The 25,819-nt window shown below is 52.9% G+C and overlaps 1 long non-coding RNA gene across 2 annotated transcripts in view; it reads left to right on the top strand.

Moving 5' to 3' along the window:
• Positions 1-448: 448 nt before the first annotated feature.
• LOC121099798 overlaps positions 449-25,819 on the top strand; it is a 66,185-nt gene continuing 40,814 nt past the window's right edge. Inside the window, exons 1-2 of one of the 2 annotated variants that reach the window (XR_005831549.1) lie at positions 449-679; positions 12,783-12,914. This is a non-coding gene — a long non-coding RNA (uncharacterized LOC121099798). Of the gene's footprint in view, positions 680-12,782; positions 13,002-25,819 lie in introns of those variants that run through there. The other variant, XR_005831548.1, reaches the window with a different exon arrangement.

Here is a 25,819-nt window from a genome sequence, read left to right as displayed (position 1 = left end):
CAGCCCAGAGCCTGGCCCCCTCTCCAGTCTCCTCAGCAGCTCCTTCTGCTCTCCCCAGCCATTGCCTGTGTTGGAGGGGCTTTGAAGGGAACCCTGGCTGAGTGAGGGGCTACTATGTGCTACAAATTGCTTTCGGTGCTTTCTGCTGATTATCTCATGTAATCTTCAAAGGCTCACGAGGAAGGGATTGTCTCACAGACATTTCAAAGCCTATGCTATGGATGAATGACGTCCCCCCTCCGCAAATTCATATGTTGGAGCTCTAAACCCCAATGTAGTGGTATTTGGAGATGGGGTCCTTGGGAAGTAATGAGGTTTAGCGGAGGACCTGGGTGTGGGGCCCCCATGATGGGATTGGTGCCCTTACAAGAAGAGACACCACAGCGCTTGCTTCCTTCCTCTTCCCCTCTCCCCCTCCCCCCACCGCAAGCGCACTAACCCAGGAAAGGGAAAGGAGCCCACGGGGAGAAGGCAGCCATCTGTAAGCCAGAGGGAGGGCTCTCACGGGGGACTGAATTCATCAACATCTTGATCTTGGACTTCCCAGCCTCTGGAACTGGGAGAAACTGTTGTTTAAGACCCCTGTCTGGGGTATTTTATAGCAGCTCAAGCCGACCAGACAGCCCATTGTACAGACAAGGAAACTGAAACTCTGCGGTTTGGTGACCCAGTCTCTCAGGTGGGTGTGGCAGAGAGGGCCAGCCTGTGATGGGAGACTGAAGACCAGAGGGTACAGGCCTGGGGCGGGGTGCTGCTTGTCAGGGAGGTGGGGGGGTTGGTGCTGGTGGGCTCCTGCCTGGGAGTGGCACCTTCTTGGTGCAGTTTCCCAGGGGCCCGGCTCTGGCTTTTCCAGGCTCGCCGAGGGGTGGGGGGTGGGGTTGGGGGTTGCCTGGGTTCCCAGTGAGGCCCTGCCCTGTGGCCTTCGTGCCTTGCTGAGGCTTGGGCTGTCCAGGCTGGTGCTCCTGGAGGTGGCAGGTGGTGGCAGGGGTGGTGGTGGAGGTGGGGGGCTGCAAAACGGGGAGGGGAAGCCACCCAGAGTCCAATCATGACTCCCCGGGGCCTGTTGGCTGCTCATTCTCAGAGAAGGTGGTGAAGAGGGCAGAGTGTTAATGACAGTAATTGCTTTAATTATTTTTTTGGTTTGGAGAGTCATAAAATGCGGCAGCTTGCTCAGTGCTAATCATGGTAATTAGCAGGGGCTGGGGCCTCGCCTGGACCGCAGGCAGTCGTTAACCAGGGGGAAGCATCAGCCTGCAGACACAGAAATGAACGAGCCTTCCCCCTTTCTCTTTTACCTCCCCTTCCCTCCCTTCCGTCTCCCCTCCGAGGACTTTGAGCTCCTCATCCCCCACCTGGCTTCCTCCCTCTCCCTCTGCCCTGCCCCTTTCCGAGGGACAGAGGGACTCCTCCTCCTGGACGGTGACACAGTGACTGCAGGGAGGGGGCAGTGGCTGTGGCTGGTCTTGAGGACCGGGCTCAGGCCGCGGGGAGCAGCCGTCTGGGGAAAAGGGGTGAGTTCAGCTGCCAACAGAGGTCTGTTCTGCCCTGGGCACCCCTGTGGTGCTCCTCCAGGTCTGGGCAGCTTTGGACCATCTGCTTGGGACCAGGCCCCTTGATCCTTACAGATGAGCCAGGAGCAAGAGCAGAGCTGCGTCTGTGAATGAAGCTGGATGAAGCCTCAAGGAATGGAACTTGGGCTACCTCCCTGCTTCCCTTACCCCTAGCCAAGTGTCACAGGCTCAGCCACCATTTCCTGAGCATCTAGTGTATGCTGGAGGTTCCGTTGAAGAATCAGGCTCCGCCTCGTTCTTGAGTTCCAGGCAGATGGGGAGTTGGACGTGTAAGAAATAATGACCAGCCAGGGGGGCATCAGAGCTTGCAGCACGTAGGCCGAAAGTGCCAACTCTTGGAAAGTCAGGGAAGGCTTCCTGGAGGAGGTGGCAAGGCTGTGTGTGGGTGCTTCCAGGAAAAAGCAGTGTTTTCTGGGTCTTGCAAGGTCAGGAGTGGTCTCCTGATGTGAGGGGCTGGAGGATTCCTGGCTGAGGAGGGGGAGGGTGGGAGATACAGCCTGAGATATGGCTCTGAGCTAGAATTCGAGGGACCTCCAAGACCACGCCATGGAATTTGAGCTTGGCCTACCCTCTGAGATCCCGTATGTGTGGGGCTTGGCTAAGGGCTGGAGTCAGGGAGCTGCTTTTGTGAGGAATAAAGGCACCCACAGGTGAAGCGCACAGTGAGTACTCACGGGGACAGAAGTGCTGATCCTGGGGACGATGACAGGGACTCCGTCAGGTGCTCAGCCAGGGACAGTGTCTCAGCGCCCCACAGACACGTCCGCGCCATCACACAGACATGCGAGCCACAATCAGACAAAGTACAGTCACCCCCACTCAGACACATACAGACACACACCCCATCATGCACCTTCAAACTACGAACAGCACCTCCTCGGGGATCCCCCGCCACGCTGGAGCCACAGACGTGCTTCAACATCAGGGGGCTTGCAGAGGCCAGAGGAGGCCAGAGGTGTGGACCGAGTCTGCGATCCTGTCACTTCGCTCCCCGGGACCGTGGCTGCAGGGCTGGGGCTGGGGCTGCGTCGGGGAAGCATCTCTGCTCGGCCAGAAGGTGAGCCTTGGCGCTGCAGCTGGACGGCCTGCGGCCAGCTATTGGGGGGAACCGGCCAGCCGAGAGGCCAGCTTTCTGCAGGCAGAGGTGCTACTTAGCCCCCAGGCCTGAGCGACCGGTGAGGGGGACACAGCTGGTTGGGCGAGGGGAGTTTCACCCAAGCTGAACTCTCCCCTCCTCTGAGACCAGGGTCTTGGAGTCACCGCACGTCTCCCGTGGCGGGCTTAGGCAGAGGAGGCGTGAGCGCGGTGTGGAACACACCCGTGCATGCGTGCGTGCGTGCGTGCGAACAGCTGCTGGGAAGGACAAGAGGCTTGCAGCAGGAGGGACAGTGGTTAGACCTCAGGGGGCACTTCTGGATTGCGAGGGAGTGTGTGGAACCACAGGAACAGGAGCGAAGAGCCCCCGGGGTCGGCGAGGAAGCTGGGTGTAGGCAGAGGGAGCTTGCCGCGGGCCGGGCACTGTGCCAGGCTGCGTGTCCTGTATGAGCTCAGTTACCCCTTCCAGCCCGCAGCGTAGCTGGTGTCGCCAGCACCCCGTTTTACAGACGTGGAACTTAGGACCTTGTGCAGTTCCCACGGTCGGAAGGCACCCAGGCCTGCTCCCTCAAAGCCCTCCTCGCACCAGGATTTGATGGCCTGTCATCCTCGAGGAGGAGGACAGTGATGCTTCGTCCTTGGGCACAGTGCGGGCAAGCGTGGTTGCTCTCCAGGTCTGGCTAGAAGGGAGGGAGGGGGGAAGGAGGGGAAGGAGGGAAAGAGGAAAGAAGGAAGGGAGGAAGAAGAGGAAGGGACGGAGGGAAGAAGGAAGGAGGGAAGGATGAGAGGCAGGGGTTGGTCCAGAGCGTCTACGGCCATCTGGCCCCCCCGCCCCCCGTCCTGCCACGGCACCCACTCCCCACCTGTTGGGAGCCCTGCGGCTCCTGCCACTATCCCAGGAGACTCCAGGTCTCCGAAGGCTCAGCTGCCTCCTTGTCCAATTCCATTTTCTTACTGGACAAACGAGGGGCTGGCTCTGCTTCCCATTCACCCCGACAGGCTGGCTGTCAGCTGCACTGGCATCTGCTCTTGTCAGAAAAATTAAGAAGGTGAAAGCAGCTACAGCCCTCGAACTGCTGGCTGGAGAGAGGATGCGGGCCTGGCTTCTCCAGGGAAGATCCTCTCAGTGTCCCGTAAGAGACACCTGAGGCGGCCCGGGCCAGAGTGGACACCAGTCTTCCGCCACCGTTCTCTTCCCTTAAGACAGACGTGTGAACAGTGTGGCCTCCGGGGCCGCCTCCCGGGCTGAATCCCAGTTCTGGGCTGACCAGCTCTGTGTTTGGGCAAGTTACTTGGCCTCTCTGTGCCTTTGTTTTCCCATCTGTGAAATGGAACAGTGAAATGAATGTAAAGCACTTGGAGCAGAATACACACGCAGCACTTGGCGAGAAGTGCTTCATTTGTGTTAGCGTGTTAGGGCTACGATGGCTCTCATGTGTCCTTGTCCCGGTGACCGCTCCTCTGAGGGGAGGGCGCTGCCCGGCTGTGAGGTGGGGGAGAGCTCCCCGTGGACTGGGTGGGTCGGAGAAGGCTTCACTCATTCTACAAAACTTTACTGACGCCAGGCCCCTGGTCCCTGCCCTCGGGGACCCTCCTTGTCTGGTCGAGGGAGGCTGACGTGTGAACAGAGGATGATTTATAAGAGGCGAAGAGGAGGAAGCAGCTGACGGTGTGGGAGTGGTGGAGCCAGGAGGTCAGGGAAGGCTTCCTAGAGGAGCTGGCGTGAGCAGGATGTGGAAGAGTGAGTAAGAGTTCGTCAGGCAGCCTCAGGGAGGAAGGCTTTCCAGGGAGACTGGGTGGCTGTGTTCGGGAGCCTGGGCTACACCCTGGGGGCGGTGGGAGGATCCCCCGTGTGGAGTAGACAAAGATGCCATCGGCTTGTGGGACGTGGCTCAGGAGGATGGCTGGGCGTGGGGAGGATGAAAGGGGGGTGGGGGGGAGGGGGCTCTGCCCCAGCTGCCAGGACTGGGCGGCCCAGGTCAATGGCATTACTGGCTACCATCGAGTAAATGAACCCAAAGAAAGGAACTTTGTGATCCTCCAGGCCCAAGATGGCTGGGACTGGAGAGGTGGCTGGGCCTTGGCAGGAGGGGGCAGAGCTGGGGGTTTGGGGAGGGTAAGGGGTTTCTCTCCTGGATGGCGCCCTCCTGGCTCCCTCCACCTGTCAGCCTGCGGTCAGTCCCACTGGGGAGAGCAGGTCTGCAGGCTGCCGGGCTCGGCCGTGTCCGTCCAGCAGGGGGCAGCCGCAGTGCGCGGATGGGGCATGCCTGCCACCGAGGCTCCGCTCTGCACCCGGGACACTTAGGAAAGGGTCTGGTGGTGAGGGGCGGGGTGCGCCAGACCCCAGGTGTCAGGGGCTTCCTGCGTGTGCTGAAGCGCAGGGGGAGGGACACCTTCCCACCCTCAGGATCTCGTGTATTGAGGAGGTCCTGCCGGGGAACGAGGATGCTTGCAGGACCCCAGAGGCCACATCGGTTGCTCCAGTAATTTTCAACCCTGGAAGCACGGTGGAATCACCTGAGCGTTAAAAACATACCCATGTCCCGCGCTCTCCCCACATCAACTGCATCAGAGTCTCTGGGGGTGGGGCCCAGGCATCCGTGATTCAAAAGTCTCTTCTGGTGATTCCGAGGCTCCCGCGCTGAATTCCCTGGTGGCAACTGACACACGCCTGGGCCCTCTTTGGCCCCCATGGGGTAGGTCTGCCTCATTTGCATCTCGTGACCTTGACAGTCTGGAGTGAGTCTGAGGACTCTCCACCCCTGGCCGGACATCTGGAAGCTGAGAGCAGGTGGCGAACAGGGGACCCTACAAGGAGATGCCGGCTCCCACCTGCCCAGGGTGAGGAGCGCAGAGCGGGCTGTAGGGTGTGTGTCCAGGAACACACGCACGCCAGCCTCTGTGCATGTACGGGAGGCACCGTCCTGTGTGAAGCCTCGCGGAACCGTGTCTCTCTGGGCCTGTGTAGGTACTTCCAGCCCCTTCTGCCTGCACGGACCCGTGTCCTTAGCCTCGGTGCTACACGTACGTGTGGGTACACGCGAGAGTCGACTCTGTGTCTGCACGTGTGTCTGCGCACATGCGTGTCTTTGCACACACACGTTTGTCTCCGTGTCCCCGTGTCTGTCGTGGGAGGCTGTCTCAAAGCCGGCCTGTGTGTGCTGTGTTCTTGGGTCTTTAGAAGCCAGTAACCGATTTAAAGCTCTGCCGTTTGAAGGTATTTTTTCCCTCCTTCTCTCCTTCCGGTCTGATGGATATGCTGCTCCCATGCAGCCTCCCCAAAGACCACACACAGGCGGGCTCTGTGTGGACAGAGTCAAGTGTGGGCTTAGAAAAATCCACTGCAGCCTCTTCCGGCACATGGTGTTCTTTCGGCCTCCAGGTGGGCGGCTGGGCTTGCTGGCAAGAGCCTCCTCGATGCTGATGCGGCCAGCCGCGGGTCCCCTGCCCCCTCCCTGGGACATGCCACCTTCCTTCAATCCCCCCCACATCACCCCTCCCATCCCACCTTGGCACATCCCTCCTTACTGCAAACCCTCCTGTGACCCCTCACTTCCTACAGGACGAAGCCCAAGCTCCCAGCCCAGCACGGCAAGCCCCCGACAGCTGAGTCTAATGTACCTCTCTGCCCCGAGCCCACCAGGCGAGGGGCCACCCGGCACCATGTCCTTGGACACCGATGCATTATCAAGCCTCCAGCTGCTCCCTCTGCTGGGCCTCCTACCCCTCTGGGCTGATGTCCCCTCCTCACCCAGCCTGGACAAGCTCCTAGCTCCCCTCTCTGAAAACCTTCTCTGCCCTTCCCACGAGGAATGGATGGCTCTTCCCTCAGTGTCAGCTCCAGACCACCATTGGATCTTCTGCTGTGCATCGTAACGGTCAGTGGGGGTGTGTGTCCCCCCCAAACAGTGGCCTCCTTTGGGGGCTATCTCAGTGGTGTTCCTGGGTCAGCCTGGAACCTCAGGGCCAGACTCCAGCCTCTGGGAGACTCACCCTGAGCAGAATTCCAGCACCCACCCATAGCCCTGTGCATTGACTGTCGGAGACAGTGCTGTCTTCTCTTTCCTCTGTCCTGGCTGGCAGCTGGCCTCAGTTTCCATGCTCCAGGGAGCTTTGTGGTTGGGCAGGAAGAGACATCTGCAAGTCACTTCTCTGTTGGGGTTTCGTTTGCCTGAATTTGGAGCCTCTCCAGGGAATTAAGGTGGGTGTCTTCGTAAGGCAGGGAGAAGATATGGAAGAAAGAGAGAGAGGAATTCCTCCTGACTAGAGGGAGAATCTTTATGGACCCAAGAGACTGGGAGGTGAGGGAAGCCTGGCGTTGCCCAGGCAGGGGGGACTCTTGTCTGTTCCCTGGCAGGGCCTCGGAGGAGGTAGGATGCCCAGGGGGCTGTGCGGGTCCCAGCTTTGCCAAGTGCGCTGGTGGGGCTGAAGGAGTCCTGGGGGCCAGGCCAATGGTGTCTCCATAACAACCATTGTTGAATGGTGGCCACGATGAGAGGGGCCGCCCCCGGGGCCTTGGTGCTGCACTGCCAATTCCGAGACCCTGGGCTGCCGCGGCAGGATTGTGGCCAAGTCATTGTGCCTCACCTGTAAAACGGAGATAAAATAGAATCTCCCTCTTCTTTTTTTTTTCTTTTAAGATTTTATTCTTAAATTTTTAAAAAATATTTTATTTGTTAATTTAAGATAGAGAGAGAGAGCATGAGCTGAGGGAGGGGCAAAGGGAGAGGGAGAAGCAGACTCCCTACCGAGCAGGGAGCCTGACGCAGGACTTGATCCTAGGACCCTGGGCTCATGACCTGAGCTGAAGGCAGACGCTTAACCAACTGAACCATCCAGGCACCCTATTAATTTATTTTAGAGAGAGAGAGCAAGAGTAGAGGGAGGGGCAGAGGAAGAGGGAGAGAGAGAAGCCTCAAGCAGACTCCCTGCTGAGCATGGAGCCCAACTTGGGGCTCGATCCCATGACCCTGAGATCATGACCTGAGCTGAAACCAAGAGTCAGATGCTTAACCGACTGAGTCACCCAAATGCCCCCAGTATCTCCCTCTTGATGACAGCCTTAAATGAGATAATCAGAGTATTAGTCAACTCTTAAAAGATTCTACCAAATACTGTTGCAAGGACTCCACACACAATAACACATTTAACCCTCATAAAAACCCTGTGTTAGATACTATTATAATTCCCATTTGTGTAGAAGAGGAAACTGAGGTAGTGAGTTGCTCAAGGTTGTAAACAGATAGAGGTGGTCTGGTCCCTGAACTTGGACTCTTAATGGCCCTCCGGACTCTCACTCCACCCCCCACTCCCCCACCCCGTGGCAGGAAGCCCAGTCCTTCGGACAGAGTAAGTGTGCAGTGACTGTTAGCCACACAGAACACGTCTATTTTCAGTAGCACTTGCTTGGAAAGTGTCAAAACGGATGGCTGCTGTCACCACATGACCCATGCCGGACCCTTCCTGGACCCAGCTGAAGGTTTTCTGGACTTGAGCAAATCCTCGGTGGAGAGCTAGTTTTCATCCTTATGTGACAGAACCATCAGCTGCCTCCCCCTTTCCTGGCATAGAAAACCTCGAATTTTTCCTCTTCAGCAAACTGCTCAGTGAATATCTTCACTGGTGTGTGGACCCTTGTGTAGCCCCCGAAAGCACTTAGGTTTTGTTTTGTTTTCTTCTTTATGATTTAATTTAGCTCTGCTGCTTTTTGCTTTCCTCCTGGACAGTTCTCAATGTTAGCTATGAGACGAGAACCTCAGACTTCGTACTCCAGTGTGCAAGAAAGACCACGTTTTATCCCTCTTTCGGCCAATTTTCTTATCTATCATGGAGCCCCCACTGTTTTCCTCTGAGGATCTGGGAAATTCAGCCTCAGCCACTTTTGGGGGGAAGCTGGAGATGTGTGTGTGTTCGCACATGTGCACACAGGAGACAGGTGGAGATGGGGGTTCCTGCACCCAACGTGTTGTGAGGCTGTCGGAGCAGATAGGGAAGCGACAGGGGCGTTCATGGGGGTGCCCCAGGGTAGGCAGGAAGCAGCAAAGTGGAAGGTGCCTTCCTGCCCTGCTAACGTGTGGCCTGGTATTTCTCCCTGGGGACGTGTCCCCATCAGCAGCACCCTGCTCTCTCTGGCCTCCCAGAGCTCTCTCTCTGCGCTCTGTGCCGACCCTGCACACAGCCTCCCTTGGGCTGTGGTGTTGATTCTCTTTGATGCAATTCAGTTTGAGTCTATTCAGTTCAACATGGTGGGACTCTGTGCCAGGTGCTGAAGGTAAAAGAATGAGGACATTAGACTTGACCCTGCAAGTGGTTTAGGGGGGCCATGGGCAGGTAGACGCATGGGGAAAATGCATGGTGCCGTGAGAGTGGGGTATGGACAGGGGCGTCGGTCAAGGTTTTCTAGAAAAGCATGGCATCATAGCCAAAACTGAGGAAGGAAGGGGCAAAGACAGGTGGAGAAGATAAGTCAGAGCGGGTGTGTGTGTGGAGGAGACTGGAGGTGACTTCTCTGGGGCGCAGAGACATCTGGAAGGGCATGGAGAGATGGTAAGGATGGAAGCCAGAGTGATGGGCTGGGGCTGGGCCACACAGGGCTTTGGAGGCCTTACATCGCGGAGTTTGGACTTCACCTGTGGGTAACACAGAGCCCCTGAAGGAGAGTGACATGGTTCTATTTTGCCTTAAAAGAACATCCCATCTATGGTGTGGAGGGTGGGTTTGAAGTTGTGCTGATCAATGTTTACCAATTAGCTCCCTGGAAAAGAGCCCTTCTGCCAATTTCTGTGGTGTAAACACTCCCACCGTGACTGATTCCAGGCTGCCGATGTGATGTCACACATTGGAACGCAAAGCTGGGATACGACCCTGAACTCCTGGCTCATCCCAGCTCCAGCACCCCACTTTTGGGAGGGGGGCAGGGAGGTCTGATTTCCTTACTACAGCAAATGAGCAAGCCAGCTTCTCTCATTTCCCTCCTCTGGCACAGCTCGGCACAGAGTTAGCACCAAGGGCCAGACATTCTGGAGGGTTAAGCAAGGCAGAAGAACCCTCAAGAGGGTCCCATCCCATTTTCTGAAGGAATCCCTAAGAACCAGCACGAGGGAGGAAGTCAGAGGCAGGAAAGGGTGCCCCATGTGATCAGATTTCAGGGCTGAGGACGGGAGGAGAGCACGCTGGGATGGGAGGCTGATGAGCTGATGATAATAATTATGACAATTATGCAAAATACACAAATAATAATTACAGAAAATCATGATTATTATTTGTGGGTGTGTGATGTCTCCGGCTTTTTGGAACTGCACAGAAGCATCAAATGCCCCTTTCCCCGTGGGTGTGTGAGTGTCAGAGCCAAGCTCTGGGCTGTGTGGCAGGAGCTGGGGTTTACAGCCCTCTCCAGACAGCTGTCTTCCACCCCGGGGTCTTGGTGGGATCCAGCCTTCCTCACCCAGTGCCAGGCCCACAAGGTCAGGAGAGGCAGCCCCCCCCCCCCGGCCCCTTCTGGCAAAAGCACAGCCGTGGGTGGGTGTGAATTGGCAAAGGGCAAAGGCTAACCTAGGGGAAGAATTCAAAGGCTCAGGAGCCGTGCTTTTCCCATGAGCTAGTTTCCTGGCTCTTGGGTGATTGGATAACTGACCCAAATGGGGTCAATCAGATTCTCTTTTCTGGAAATTTAGCACTGGGACTGGGAGAAGGTGGGGTTGGGATGTCTCACTGGGAAGCTGGGAGTGGGTAGGGTCTATCCAGGGACCAAGTGGCCTGCAGAGGGAAAGAGAAAGGACTGGTTCCTGGTGGCCTTCTGTGTCCTATTTCCAGTCCATATTCAAGAAATTCCCTGCATCTTTGGATAAAAGCCAGCCCCAAACACACCAGCTCGAGGAGCTGTTACTTGTAGTGAAGATTCTACGTAGGGCTGTACTGCAAAGAGCTGTGAATGTTCTGGTTTCATGGGTCAGCGGTCCACTCGAGCTAGCTCACACAAGACCTTTCTCGCATCATAAGGGCCTTCTTATGGAGAGCCAGTAAGAGGAGCTGTCGCAGGGCTGGAAAACCAAGGCCAACTGGATTTAAGATGGCGCCAGGACCTGCGCAACTGGAGGAAGGGCATTAACTCTGTTGACATGACTGAGGTTCAGTTTCTGGCTTCTGCTTTTTCTGTCCAGCAATTAGGCAGTTTTCTTTACCTTCTAGTACGAACTCCTGAGAGAAGAAATCTGATTGGCTCAGATGATGCCGATTTTCTCCATGTAGAACTTCTTGTGTCAGGCCATGTGATAAGCTATTAGGTAGCCTACGGATGGGCTGCTTTGTGTCAGGTGTTTTTGTGATCCAATCAGATGTCGGCTCTGAAGGGTTTTGGCAGGGAAAATTCAAACAGAAGTTGGGTGCGTGGTGTCCCACTTGTCCAGAGTCAGTGTAAGGCTTGATACTTAATTCAGTAGGGGGCGGGCGAGTTCTGGGGGATTCTTGGGGATGCCATTGGATCAAAGCTGGGATTTGGGAGGGTTAATCTGGCCACAGGGGAGAGGATGATTGGAGGTGGAGAGGGGAGGCATGGAGGGGAGGCAGGGAGGGGAGGTTTTCAGCTGCTGCCTTAGCCCCTTGACTAGGGCGAGCGGCCGAGGTTCCTAAGGAGGCGCTCACTCTCAGGGTCACCACTTGGAAGGACCTGAGAGCACCTCCTTAAATTTGCCGCACTCACCTCATCTGATTGAATCCTGGCCCTGGGTGGGGGGGATGGAGAAGGCAGCTGAATTTTTAAGACTCTAACTGCTGGGTTGCAGGTGGTGAGGGACTGGGTGGATGCAGAGGCTTCTGCTGTTATGGCCTAGAGAAGGGAGAGGTCAGGCCTGGGGATGGGGAAGCAGGAGGAGGGAGGGGCAGGTTTATGGGGGAGGCTGAGAAGCTCACTTTGGGGTATGGTGAGTTTCGGTGGCCTGCTAGACATGGATGGTGAGATTTCTAGCAGACAGTTGGGAATGTGGGTCTGAAGCATGGATGGGAGTCAGAGGTGGAGAGATGCCCTTGATAGAGTCAAGCATGGAGTTGATCATGAGGTGCCACGTGTGCCAGCACAGTGCCTGGCACAGAGCCCAGACTCGGCAGTGTTTGGTAAACAATGCTGGAAGTCGCAGGAATGGACCTGGTCCCCCAGGGAATGTGGTAGGGAGGCATAGGTCTCTAGTGGTGAAAATTCAGACATCTCACGATATTCCCTGGGCCAGGGGACATTTGTGGATAGAGGGAGATTCTTTTGGGGCCCCTTAGGTGACCCTATGCTCCTATTCATGTATCTGCCTTGTCCTCAAGGATGCCTGGAGCATAAATGCCTCGTCGAAGGGTTGAGGCCAAGGGTTAGGGGACCTCCTCCTTCTTCTCTGACTGTGAAGGTCCCTGCTCTCCTGAGAAGTGGCTGCTTGGTAATCCCTTAGAGACCATGCCTGGTCATTAGTGGAACTGAGAGTATAACCCCCATACCTGAATGGAATCTTAAAGATGACTTCACAGTCACAAATTCATTTGAGCTCTGTTCATTTCCTCATGAAGGAGAATGTGCAGGGTTCATTCAGGTCCCCCTTTTACACATGGAGCAGCTGAGGCTCTGAGAGGTTAAATGACTAGCAGAGAGCTATCCAGCTGGGCAGGGAAGGCTCAATTGGAATTCAGATCTACTTAAAAAAACCAACAAACCACAGTCTCCTGAACCTAGAGGTCGTGATGTACTCTAGGCTTTCCTTAGATCTATGATAATAATGTGATGTCAGAGTTCTGCAAATGGCTAATATTGATCAAGAACTCAGGTAGTGGATACTATATTTTATATTTAAACCTCACAACAATTTTATGAGATAGGTACTATCATCCATCTATTGGCAAGAGTAACAAGGGCAGTGATTGTCCGGTTCTGGCCGTGGTGTGGGAAGAGGGCTCTTGCATACATCGCCGGGAGCGAGAATTGCTGTAAATGTTAAGGGACAAAATCAGCAGTAGCAATTAAAATTTAAAATACGGTCACCCTCTGATTCACAAATCCCTCCCTTGAGAATCCATCCTGTGGGAGTAACAGCATCAGAACATAGAGATAAATGTACAAGACATTTATTACAGCACTGTTTGCAGTGATGAAAAGAAATGATCGGCTGCCTATTGAGAGGCAAGTGACCGAATAACCTGGCTGAGCTCCGCTGTGGTCACACCAGCGACGGGGGAGGGACTTCCGTCCACATGCGCCGACCTGGAGGCTTGTCCGAGGTATGTGAAGTGAACAAAGCCAGTTTGGAGTAATGTGAATTCTATTTTTTTTTAAATTAAACACATAAGTAGAAAGAAAGAAAAAAAGGGGGGAAAAAAGCTCACAAATTTTTTGTTTGTATGGGCCTAGAAAATTGTATGAAAGAATGTGCACCATCTGTCGTGACCTCAAGGAAGTGAGACGGAAGGCAGGGAGGGGGAGAAAACGAACTCTTTATACACTTCGGTGTTGCCCAACTCTTGTTGCCTGCGAGTCACAGGTGGCTTCCCAGAGGTGGTGACATTTGAGGTGAGGAGGTGAGTCTTAAAGGGTGAATGAGGTTTGCCAGACAGTGAGGTTGGGAGGGGATAGTGTTTTAAGCAGAGCCGCACATGGGGAGGCGCGTGAGTGCGGAGGGGGGGGGGAAGTGCCCCGGTCTTGTGTGGCTGCGCCCCTCCTCCTGGGCACCCCCAGCCGCTCGGAAGAGAAGTGCTCTGAACAGTGGACCGGCAGCCCCTGGGGCACATGAGTTGGGGGGGAGGGGCAGAGGGAGCAGGAGAAGCAGACTTCCCGCTGAGTGTGGAGGCTGACCTGCGACTCAGTCCCACAACCCTGGGATCATGACCTGAGCCCAAATCAAGAGTAGGAAGCCCAACCAACTGAGCCACCCAGGTGCCCCTAGACCATCCAATTCTTGCCATATGTTGGAACATGGATTCAGGATCATGTGTTACAAATGGATATTAGGTACAAAGGATGAAGCAGGGGTGAGGATAAGGGTGGCCGAGTCTGTGGGCAAGAGGGCTTTTTGTTTATTCCTTCTCCTTGCCTTTAAGTCTCTTTGTTTTCTCCCCAAGCCCCTCTTCCTTCTCCTCCCTCTTCCCATTCTCTTGGCCGCCTCCCACAGGCACCTGCAGGGAGAGGGGCACAGCTGAGTGAGTGTCTCATGGCAGGACAGTTGGCTGGACATGCCATGACCCTCCTCAGTCCCTCTGGTACCTCCCTGATCTGGGCCATTCAGGCAAGGTCACAGCCTGTGATGCCAGAGCAACTTGGACTCAAAGTCCTGCTCTTCCACTTACTAGCTGTGTGACCTCAGGCAAGTGGCTTAGCGTCTCTGAGCTGCAGCTTCTTCCTCTGTATGGTGTGCTTGCTGATCCTTCTCGCCCACGGCTGTTGTGAGAGGAAACGGGGAAGTGTTTACATCTAGCACCGACTTTGTAGATCTAGACACAAAACTATTTCAGAATTTTCCTTGACCTCATTTTGGAGGGGATTCTGGCAAAGGCTGTGAATCTCTGCTCTTTCGTTTGAGGGGTTTTCCTCTTGCCTGCGCCTGGAACTTGAACTGTGATTGTCCGCAGCTAGTGTTCAGCTCTCCGCATGTTTCAGGGCTCTGCTTGCGCTCTCTTCCTCCCAAACCCAAAGCAACAAGTGAGTGGAAGCAACTCCAGGCAGCAGAGCCTGCCCGGGAGAGGGGGGCTGTGGGGTGGGTGCAGCCGTGGCGGCTGGGGGCAGACCTCTGAGGATTTGAAGCTCCCCAGCTCCTACCGGAGTCCCCCCACCCTGACCCGGCTCTGTGTGTGCACGTGGGGAACCCCGGGAGGGGCCGGGCAGTGGTGATGGAAAGAGCTCTGAGTTATTAATGGTGTTTGCAGTTGTAAGCTCCACTAATGACCATAATCATGGGCATTGCAATCGCGTGTGTAATGAAAGCTCTGGCAATGAATTAATAGGTCAGTTGTGATGTTGGTGACCATGGTAAGTGAGCTACAGCACGATTCTGTGTTAACAGACCTGGACTCAGCGTGGCATTGAGATGGGGGAGAGGGGTGCAAGGGCAGGAGACGGCCCAGGGTGAAGAGGCAGCCCTGGGCATGGGCCTCCACTCAGTATCTTCAGAGCGGTGTGGCTTGGCCACTGTCGTGTCAGCTCTCTGAGCCTCAGCCTGTCATCTGCAAACTGGCGAGGATGGTAGCCCAGTCCTAGAGGGCTGGGAGGAGTAAGTGAGAGAGTGCACAAGTAGGCTGCACCTGTCCACAGGCACCTTGCCGCTTTTTTTTTTTTTAAAGATTTTATTTATTTATTTATTTGTCAGAGAGAAAGAGAGAGAGCACACAGCAGTGGAAATGACCGAGAGGGAGAAGCAGGCTCCCCGCTGAGCAAGGAGCCCGATGTGGGGCTCGATCCCAGCTCCCTGGGACCATGACCTGCGCCGACCCCGTGTCCCACCTTGCTTCTTTTCTCCAGCTATGCTGGCTGCTGTGCTGCTCCAGGGCACGCCACGCACGCCCTCCGCCCTGGCCGTTCCCGCGGCTGGCATGCTCTCTTCCCAGATGTTTGCGCCTGCCGGCTCGCCTCTCCTTCCAGCCGATCTCTGCTCAAATGTCACATCACCGGGGAGGCCTTTTCTGATCCCCTTATCTAAAACGGCACCCCCACACTCTATGTCAGCTTTATTTTTATTCACAGCTCTTGACATTTTATATATGTAGTGGTTTATTACGTTATTATCTGTCTCTTCCTCTAGACTCTAAGCGTCGCAAGAACAGGGACTGTTTTTGTTCACCGTCGAATCTCCAGTGTCTAGAATGGCTCATCGGAGGCACTCAGGAAGTACTGACTGCATAAATGAAGGAGTAACCCCGTGATGGGCGGAGGGTGTGCGCCCCATAAATGGCCACCAGGTTAAAACCGTGTGAGCAAATGAACGGGCGCCGGTGCAATCAAGGGACTTTATGGTGCAGCTTCTCTCCGAAGGGCTGCCTCTTCATAGAAAACTTCTGAGCAACTGGTGTTCTGCCTGACTCCCTCGCGGGCCCCCTCCCCGGTCACTGAGGGGGAGGACCACAAAGCAGGTAGTGCTCTTGGGTGAGGCTGCAAACCACACCGCTGGGAGTGGTACAGCAGACCTGGGGTGCAGCGTGTCAGCGAGGACAGAGAAGGAGCAGCCGCGAGTGGGGGCGGGCGGGGGTTGTCTTAGGAATCCTGGGGTCAGACCTCTGGATTCCATCTAGGATGTTCCCAAAAGTGGTGTGTGCTCACGAGTGTGTGGTGCATTGTGTCCTTGTGTGTGACTGATAAATCACTGTGTGTGTGTGTGTGTGTGTGTGTGTGCTGTGCGGGCTTGCTTGGCTGTGTTGGGTGGATAATTACTGTGTGTGCGCTGTACAGGAGTGTGCTGGTTGGAGGCATGTGTGGCGGGGACGGCAGTGGGCGACTGTGAGTGTGAGTGCGTGTGAGTTTGTTGTGTGCCTTTGCTTGAGGGGTGGTGGTGTTGAAGTTCATGGGGCTGTGTGTGAGTGAGGGGGTTCGAATGTGTTGTGTGTGTATATTCTAGTTGTGGGAGTGCACACCAGGCTTATGGGGGACCAGTCATTACATGAGGGTATCTATTCACACAGTTCTGTGACGAGCTGATCGAGGCTGTCCGCGGCCTGTTGCGGTCTGTCCGTCAAGCACCCCCCTTGTCCCCCTTGAGACTTCTGCTACCAGAGATATCAGTTGTATCATTTTGCTTGTGTTTGCATGACAAGCTATCCGGGGACACGGAGCTGTGGAGAGAGAGGAGGGTCTCTTGGGAAGCTTTCTGCTGATTGCCACTGTTTCAGTGGAAACACAATTATTTCATAAGGCCGGCTGACAGAGTTGGAAATAGCCGAGTGCAGAGCTGGAGCGACCGGGACCACATCCCATTTGATACTAATTGGTTTGATGATGATAATTGTTGCATTGCAGACGGTGTGACTATCTCCTAATTTAATATAATCAATAAGGTAACAACAGCTCAATGCAAATGAGATGTGGGGAACCGTGGGGCCATTTGTAAGTCGTGTTCTTAATGCATTTTCCTAATTAGCTGTAGCAGGGCTCCCCTACCCCGGAGCGTGGGAGAAGCGATTGTGGCGATGCCATACTTCCTCCAGACCTTCACTTTCAGAGAGGCTCAGGAAGGGCTTATCTTGGGGCTCCTGGGAGCCGCAAACACTTCCTTGCCATCAGCTGACATGGAGGCAGCAGGGTGGGGGGGGGGCGCTGACGGTTCAACAGACACCTGTCCTTGTTCATGACACCCCCAGCGGGGACCTCTGCAGTTTCCCTGCCTCTTCCGTCTGACGGGGAGGTGCTCCAGGGCAGGGACTGGCCTTCCCCCGTCAGACTGTCACTGCGTCATTCAGGGACCCTCTCTTTCTGAGTCAAGGCTCCCAGTGCTGCTGCTGGTCTGTTGTTCTGCTCATTAGACTGGGGCCCTGCCAAGGTATGGGAGGGGCTCTCTTCTACCAGGTGGGCGTCCCCCTCCAGAGCAGAGCTCTGATTCTGCTCCCAGCCTGGTCCTTGCTCAGGGTCCCTACTCAGACCCTGGGTGAGCGTGCGTGGTGCGGTGGGGCACAGGCAGTGAGGCAGGGCTTACCGGAGGGCTTTGGAAGAGACTGGCTGGCTTCGGTTCTCACCGCCACCACCTTCTAGCTGTGTGACCTTGGACAAGTTACTTGACCTCTGTGCCTCAGCTTCTTCATTCTAGAAATGGACAAAATGATGGTCCCTACCCAGAAGTCTCTTGTGAGATTTATTTTTTTAAAAAAGATATTATTTATTCGTTTGAGAGAGAGAGAGAAAGAGCATGAGCAGAGGGAAGGGCCGAGGGAGAGGGACAAGCAGACTCTCTGCTGAGCTGGACACGGGGCTCCATCCCAGGACCCTGAGATCAAGACCTGAGCGGAAGTCAAATGCTTACAACTGAGCCACCTGGGTGCCCCCTCTTGTGCGATTAAAATGGCTTAATATCTTCACTCATTTTAGTATGTATTAGAAGAAAATTAGTTTCTCAGTCTCATTAGCCACGTTCAAGTGTTCACTAGCCACTTGCTGCTCGTGGCTGGAGTATTGGGCAGAGCAGTTGGCCTGTGACATTTCTGTATCATTTCATCATCATGAGAAGTTCCGTTGGCTAGTGCCACTACAGATCTGTGACTGAATGAGCTGAGCAGCGCACGTCCCTGGATCTTGGTGTGGGTGCCCCTGGGTGTTCTTCCAGCTCTAAGTCAGTGCACTGTGCAAACGTCTCTCCTGCTGGCCAAAAGAATCCAGCTCTGTGCCACCGCTTGTCACGGCCCCCACACCTGACACCCAGGCCTGGGAGTCCCAGTGGTGGTTGCACCAGATGGCCTGGGAGTTATTAAGGAGAAGCTGTGTGTGTGTGTGTGTGTGTGTGTGTGTGCACTTGGGGGTCATGTGCTGTGATCATCATTTTGGAGCCTTCTTGGGGAAGTAACAAATGGCGTCCCTACCCAGGAGTCCTCCAGGGGAGGCCCCCTCATAAATCAGAGTGAAAGCCTTCTAGTCCCTGCTGACTGGTCCCGTGGTCCCACAACTAAGTGACCCAAGGGCTGTGGGGCTGCCATGGCCTCACCTCCCACCATCCCTGCCCCGGCTCTCTGGACCTCATGGGCCCCGTGCAGCAGCCCCAGGCCCCAGTCCTGGCTCGAATAACCAGTGGTCTGATCTGAAAGGAATCACCTTTTGTCTTTAGGCCTCAATTTTCCTATCTGTAAAGTTGGAGGGGAAGAAAAGGAACATTATGTAAGCTCAAAGCCCCTTAGAAATGTAATATTTGAGATTTCCAATCAGTTCCCCCTTCCAGCCCAAAGGAAAAATCACAGGACTGTGGGTCCAGTGCAGTGGGGACACTGGAGTCACCTTGTTACACATTCAGATTTCTGGGAACCTTCTCGATCTGCTGCTTCAGGTCTCTGCAGATGATGACTGTGCATTTTTTTTCCTTTTTGAATTTCTGTAGTAATTCCTATGCACCATAATGTTTGAGAACTTTTGGCCTAAGGGCACATTCTGTATCTCCAGTGCCCCTTCTTGTGAAGAGGACGTGGCTGGGGTACTGGGTAGAGGAAGGGGGTTGAGGGAAGGGGCTGCGTCTTCCAGGGGACCCTAGCCCAAAGCCAAGTTCCAGACAGTTTGGCAAACTGGGAGTGAGGCCCGGCTTGGAACAGAAGCTCAGACCAGAGATCTGATCTGAGGAGCAGGTGACATGAGAGGCCTTCCTTTGAGGTAGGGTTGCTTCTCTGCGTTTCTGGAAACAAGATCTGGTCCTGTTGGAAGGGGTGGTAGTAACTAGGCAAGAGGGGTGTAGTTAACAGTGGTGGTTAAAATTAACAGGCTTTGGGTGGCTCAGTTGGGTAAGCGTCTGTCTTTGGCTCAGGTCATGATCCCAGGGGCTCCCTGCTCAGCAGAGAGTCTGCTTCTCCCTCCACCCCTCCTCCTGCTTATGTTCCCTCTCCCCCCACCCCTCAAATAAATAAATAAAATCTTTAAAATGCACAGGCTTTGAAGCCACACAAAACTGGGTTCAAATCCTGACTTGGTGGCACCTGAGCCACACGACCTTGGGCAGTGAGTTTAAGCTCATCTGTAGAATGGCAACAGTACTGTCTGCCTCACAGGATTAATTAAGACAGCAGGTGTGAAAACTCCTGGTAGATGGAAATACTTACATGCTCTCCTTTACCAACTAGCTTCCAGAACCCTCCTTGACCAGGCTCAGAGTAATATAGAGGCCCAGATGGGATTTGGATAGTAACAGTAACTGCCCCTTGAGCCCTGTTCTGTAGTTTACCCCATTTTCATGCCCATGATCTCATGATGGCCTTGTGGCAACCCTGATGGGAATGCTGAGGTGTGGAGAAATTCGGCAACTTGTTCAGGGTCATAGGAAAGGAGAGGGGTATGCGTCCGTCCTAACTGTGACCCACAGTGCTGCAGTTGGCCACCTGCGAGCTGCTGGTGACAGAGCTTTTCTGAACTTGCTGAAGAGGGTGCATTTGTGGGGCAAACTGGGGTGGGGTGGAGCCGCAGGGAGACTGCCGGGGAATTTGCACTTGGGCTGGGCTCCCGCTCAGCCAGCTGATGTGTGGGAATAGGTTTCTGTTGTCAGGGAAGCCTTGCTCTGCCATCAGTTTAGGGCACTCTGGTACGGGTGGGGTGTGGGGAGGGGTGGGTCTTCTTGCAGCCTGGTTTTCTGGGTGCTGGGCCAAGTCCCAGTGCCTCTCCCTATGACGTATTTATCACTCACAGCTCTGTTCTCAGGAACTGAGTGGGAATGGGGCTGCCAGGTTGGGAGGGGCCATGGCGAACAGACCACAAGCACAGGCAGCAGGTAACGGAAGTAGCTGCTTGGCTCTGGGAAGGCAGCCAACAGAGGTAGCAGCCCAGGGCAGCCCAGTCATGAACTGGGGCAGGCTGCAGGGAGTCATGGTCAGGCAGGCAGCAGAGCTGGGCAGGCATCTGGCTCTGGAGTTGGCTGAAGTCAGACAGAACTCGGTGTGGGCTGAGCGCCTCAGGCAGAGGCCACCAGTACCATGGACAGCTCTATAGGCATTCAGATGTTGGACCCTCTGCAGACTTTTATCTCCAGACTCACTTAACCCCTCCCACCAACCCTGCTCTCCAGCCCCCGCCCCCAGCTCTCTGGTTGTTAAAGGGCCTTTGCAAACCCCTTTCTGAGCTTGGTCTCCTTCAACAGCTCTCAAGCTTGTTTTCAGAGGGATGACTGTGACTTTGACCTCCCTGGGAGGTTTTCTGAAAGGGTTCAGATTCTTCAAGGGCCCACTTTATTGGTGGGTGATCCTTGTCATCTTCTGGGGTCCCCACATTTTTGGTCTAACGCTAAGGCCTGGCCAGGGACTCAGTGTGCTCTGAGTTGGAGGGACTCCGCCTCTTAGCCAGTCATGCTGCCCAGCCCCTCCAGTCCCTGATGCTCTGTAGCAACACTTCTCCCCACCTCCTCATTTTCCTCTCCTTTTGCCTGTGACCGCTTGAGTGAATCAGGGCTGAAGATCAGAAGTCACAGTGGAGAAGCTGTTCCCACTAATGAGCTCTCGAGGGCCGCAGGCAGTCCCTCCCCTTGCCCTGCCCTGCCCTGTTCACTTATTTATGACAAATCGCTGGAGGAAGAAGGACCAATCAGCATTTGGAGGGAAGAAGGGCGGAAGAGGATGACTCAGAGAATTTGCATGGGGGCAAAGTGAGGAGTATGAAACTTTATCATTTTTCTCAGCATAATATTCTCTAGTCCAAATTCCCCTTGTTGCAGATGAGCTGAGGCCCAGAGGCGTGAAGTAGCTTCCCAAACCCACCTGTCCAGTGAGGACCACGCCAAGAACTAGAATGTCGGTCTTTTTGCAGCCCAGTACGGTTTCCACGGTAGAACTTCTTTGGGTGCATTTAATTTGAAAACTGAAACGAGGTCTCTGTTTCAATTTGACAGCTTGGCATTTTTTTTTGTCTGTCAACACTTTGATAAATTTAGAAGAAACGGATCTATTTTGGCACATCTGGGGACTAGCAAAAAGAAACAGGATTGCCACTGTGATGATCGTGTCTTCACTCTGCCCCCTTGAAACAAAATGGCGGTTGACACAAACATTTTCAAGGACACCTGCTGTCTTTAATTTGTAATGGATTTCAACATCATTTGGCTGGGGGTAGAAGTGACTGTGGATATGCCTACACTAAATGTGACCCGTAGATCAGAGTCATTATTCCTTCCGTAGGTGCATTGTCTGTTCTACTGTTGACCAGACAAGCAGAGGAGGTGGTTAAGACAGTCTGTATTCTGAGCGGTCATTACTATTATTGCTGTGTATGATGGTAGGGAGGGAGGCATCTGGTGCTTAGTGTTTTGGGGGGACATGGGCCAGGAGAAGCAGAGTGTGGGATGGTCCATATAAAGCCTGGTATCCTGAGGCCACAAACCTCCTTTCCCGTTCCTCTAGTCACTTCTCTCTCACCATCAAACTCAGGAGGACTGGAGATACCTGAATGTCCCAGACCTGAAGAATCCACAGAGAGTGTTTAGAAATTATTTGGATCCATTTCCTTTTTGTACATAATCACTTTCATAGGCCATAGTGTAAACTTCTCTCCAGAGCCTTGGGAGCTGTCTCTGGGGGTCATTGTGGCAGACTCAGTGCACATGGTCCTTGTGGGAGTTAGGGAGGGGGCAGCAGGAGCCTGAGTTCAGTAGCCTGAGTGCTGGAGTATGGACCACTTTTGCTTTCAATCATTTGTTATCCCCTGCATTCCTTTGCCTTATACCTCAATTCCCCATATCATGGTAGCTTCTTAAAATTTTACTGCCTGGTGCTTATGTGTCAGCTACTATTCTTAATGTTAGTTGTGTTAACTCAATCTTCATAGTAACTCTGCGAGGTGGGAACTGTTATTATCCCCATTTTGTAGGTGAGGAAACGGAGACACAGAGAGGTTAAATATTTTGCCCAAGGTCATACACAAAGTGAACAGTAGAGCTGAGACCCAGGCTTGGCATTCTACCTCCAGAGGCTGTTTTTTGAGCTACTGTACTGCATGCCAAACCAGTGAAGCACTGGATTTAGTTTTTCCTCCAGATTCTGCCACTCAGATGGACCGCCTTACCCCATCCATCCATCCATCCATCCACCCACCATTTCATTCAACAAATATTTATTGAATATATCTGTTATGTGCCCACCATTCTGCCAGGTGACAGTGGGAGCAAAACCAGACGCAGTCCTTGCTGTCCCAGGGCTGGCAGACTTGCCAGATAGATCACACATTAACACACCAACTCATGGGTATTTACCAGTGGACATCAGTGCTCTGGATGAAAGGGACACAGCTCTGTGTGTCACAGCTCATGAGCCAGAGCTGTGAACCCAAGTCCCTGCATCCCATTTCCCAGCCCTGACCCAGACCCTCGACCCCCATATGATGCAATTTCCTAAGCCTATTGTTGCTGGGGGCTTCTACCAAATTCCCAATGTAATGTCAAAGCATCTTCCTAACCTACCGCAGTTTCCTGAGGTGGACGTGTGTCAGGTGTGGCCAATTCTAGTTGTGCAACCACGACAATGAAGGTTTTGTTGTTGTTGTTGTTTGCCTTTGCTGGTCCCCCAAACCTTCCCTGCTTATTTGATTATAGACATTATTTTCCTTCATCTTCGGCAATGGTCGAAGCTTTTTGGGGAGCATGTATCCCTTTGAGAGATTGACAAAAATTAAGAACATTTTTTGAGAAAAAATGCCTCCCTGGATTTCTGAGCTACCCAATACTAAAAAGTAGCCCCAGATTTGCATCTCAGATTTGGAAGATAATTTTCAAAGCTAAGTGGATTATAATGGCTGAGTAGACAGAAGATAACCCCAGAAGTTCACTTCCTACTGAGATGTGGATGCTTCATCTTCCTCACCCCAGCAGAATTCACTTGTATCTCATTACTCTCTTTCGTCTTGAGCAGGGAGTGAGGCCTTTTTTGGCCATGGCTTTGAGAGATTGACAAACACTAAAGACCTTCCTTGAGAAAAATGCACATACTTAGAATAATTTGCGTGTGATCTCAAGGGGGTTATACCCCTCCTGTAGCTCATCCATGGGTCCTAGGTGAAGAACTTCTAACCTGAAAGATGCCTTTTCTTATCTTTATGGCTTGTACTGCCTTTTGACATGACCTCTGAATGCTTAGGTATTGTTCATGTTCCAACAGCAGGTCAGCATCTGGGGGAGTCCAGGGGTTTCCCAGGAGGGGTTTCTAAGATGCCATTCAGGATGCCAGGGAGCAGCCCTAGAGATGGAGATATCTGGTACTCCTCCAGGTTCCACTAGCTGGAGGTCCAAAGAACACAGGTCAGGTTCATGGCTCCCAATTATAACTGCACCCTCCGTTGCACACCCACTGCTCTCGAGTGAGGCACCCAAAGCTCATCTCAATAATTCTCAGCAGGAAATCTAAGTGTGTAGTGCAGGGAAAACAAGTGTGAGATACATGTACGACTTCTCCCGACCCAGCGTCCATGACAGATGTTGCTTATCAATCAGAGTTTTCTTTCCCATTGGGCCCAGATACGGTTTTATAATCTTTTCAAATAACAATTTTGGTAGACATCAGCAATCCATCAGAGTTGGCATGTAGGATGTAATGTATTTACCATCCCGGATGCAAGGGGTGGGGGAGGGGATATGGGCTGGGCACTTGGGCTCTTGGCCCATCTCTTGCCAGTCTAGGGTCTCACACCCCACATCCCAGCTGGCTTATAGCTCCAGGCCTCTGTTGGTTTTGGAGAATCCTCAGATATCATCATCTGGTTGGCCAGCCTACCCTGGGGCTGACCCAGAGTCTCTTTCTGTATTCCTCTGAATTAATTTACCTGTTCTCCAGCTAAAATGTCTCAAGGCATTCAAAAAAAAATCAGCAAGGGTGAAAATTTATGTTTTATTAATGGTTGACTATCAACTTCATGTCCCATTGTCAAAAGCTAGCCTTTTGTTTGTTCGTTTATATTAGAAAATATATAAACATTTCAGTATTTTATATAAAATACATTTTTTTTTCTTTTTGATCCCCCTCTACCCCCTGCCTCTGACAACCACCAGTCTGTTCTCTGTATTTATGAGCTTGGTTTTTGTTTTGTTTTTGATTTTTAGATTCCACATATAGGCGAGATAATACAATATTTGTCTTTCTCTGACTTACTTCACTGAGCATAATACCCTCTAATCTAGGTTGTTGAAAATGACAAGATTTCATTGCTTTTTATGGCTGAGTAATATTCCATTGTGCATGTGTACCGTAATTTCTTTGTCCATTCATTCATCAGTGGACTCTTAGGCTGCTTCCATATCTTGGCTGTTGTAAATAATGCTGCAGTGAACATGGGAGTGCCTGTATCTTTCTGAGTTAAGTGTTTTCATTTTCTTTGTATAAATACCCAAAAGTGGAATTACTGGAGCATACGGTAGTTCTATTTTTAATTTTTTGAGGAGCCTCCATACTGTTTTCCATAATGGTTGCACCAGTTTGCATTCCCACCAACAGTGCACTAGGGTTCCCTTTTCTCCACATCTTCACCAACACTTGTTATTTCTTGTCTTTTTGGTAATAGCCGAGTGTGTGGTGATACCTCATGGAGGTTTTGACTTCTGTTTCCCTGATGATGAATGATGTTGGGGATCTTTTCATGTGTCTGTTGGCCATCTGTATATCTTCTTTGGAAAAATGTCTATTTAGATCTTCCGCCCATTTTTAATGGGATTATTTATTTATTTTTGCTGTTGAGTTGTTCAGCATCCTTTGTTCCCCTCTGCCCACCCCAGCCCCAAGCCAGAAACCTCAGGTTGAACACTTCATTGCCTTTCTCTAGAAGTGTCAAGAATGTCCACATTCTTACAACTCCTATAATCCATGCTCCATGCCTCTTCAAGCATACATGCATCATATCGTCTCCTTTTTGAAATCCTTCAGTTCTTTAAAAGAGGAAATGCACATTTTTTTTTAAAGTAGACTCCATGGCCAATGTGGGGCTTGACTTCATGACCCTGAGATCAAGAGTTGCATGCTCTACTGACTGAGCCAGCCAGGCGCCTCTTCCCCCCCCCCCCCCTTTTTCTTTTTTGGAGATCCGCATTTTTAACCACTGTGTACACAGCCATTTACAGCCTGGCTCCAGCTTCTTTTCCATTCTTACTCTTTACCATTCCTTGGTGCCTGACAAATTCTTACAAGGTATCATTTCCTGATACTCTGGGCTTTCGCGAACATCCTCATCCTAGCTCATGTTATTCTTTCTGTTTGGAATGCTTCCCCACGCCCTACCCCAGCCCTTTTCTCTGCCTGCTGAACTCCTACTCTTCTTTCAAGACCCTTCTCAAATGCTGTATGTGTTCATGCACGTATTCATGCATGCTGCATGTCTGCTCTGTGAAACCCTCTGTCCCACGCTGGGTTTATGATTCCATTGCCCCCTCCCTACCGAGCTCACCGTGCGTATCTCTATCCTGATACATTTTACTCTGTCTAGTAATTGCTTGTTTACGTGTGAGATAGTGTCAGATGCACCGCAGTGTGCTGGCACCCAACTCAAGACAAGGCACAGAGCA

Source organism: Ursus maritimus, unplaced genomic scaffold (genome assembly GCF_017311325.1).
Source record: "Ursus maritimus isolate PB19 unplaced genomic scaffold, ASM1731132v1 scaffold_32, whole genome shotgun sequence".
Classification (NCBI taxonomy): Eukaryota; Metazoa; Chordata; class Mammalia; order Carnivora; family Ursidae; genus Ursus; species Ursus maritimus.
Note: the sequence above shows the minus strand (reverse complement) of the source record. Positions and strands in the feature narration are given on the sequence as shown.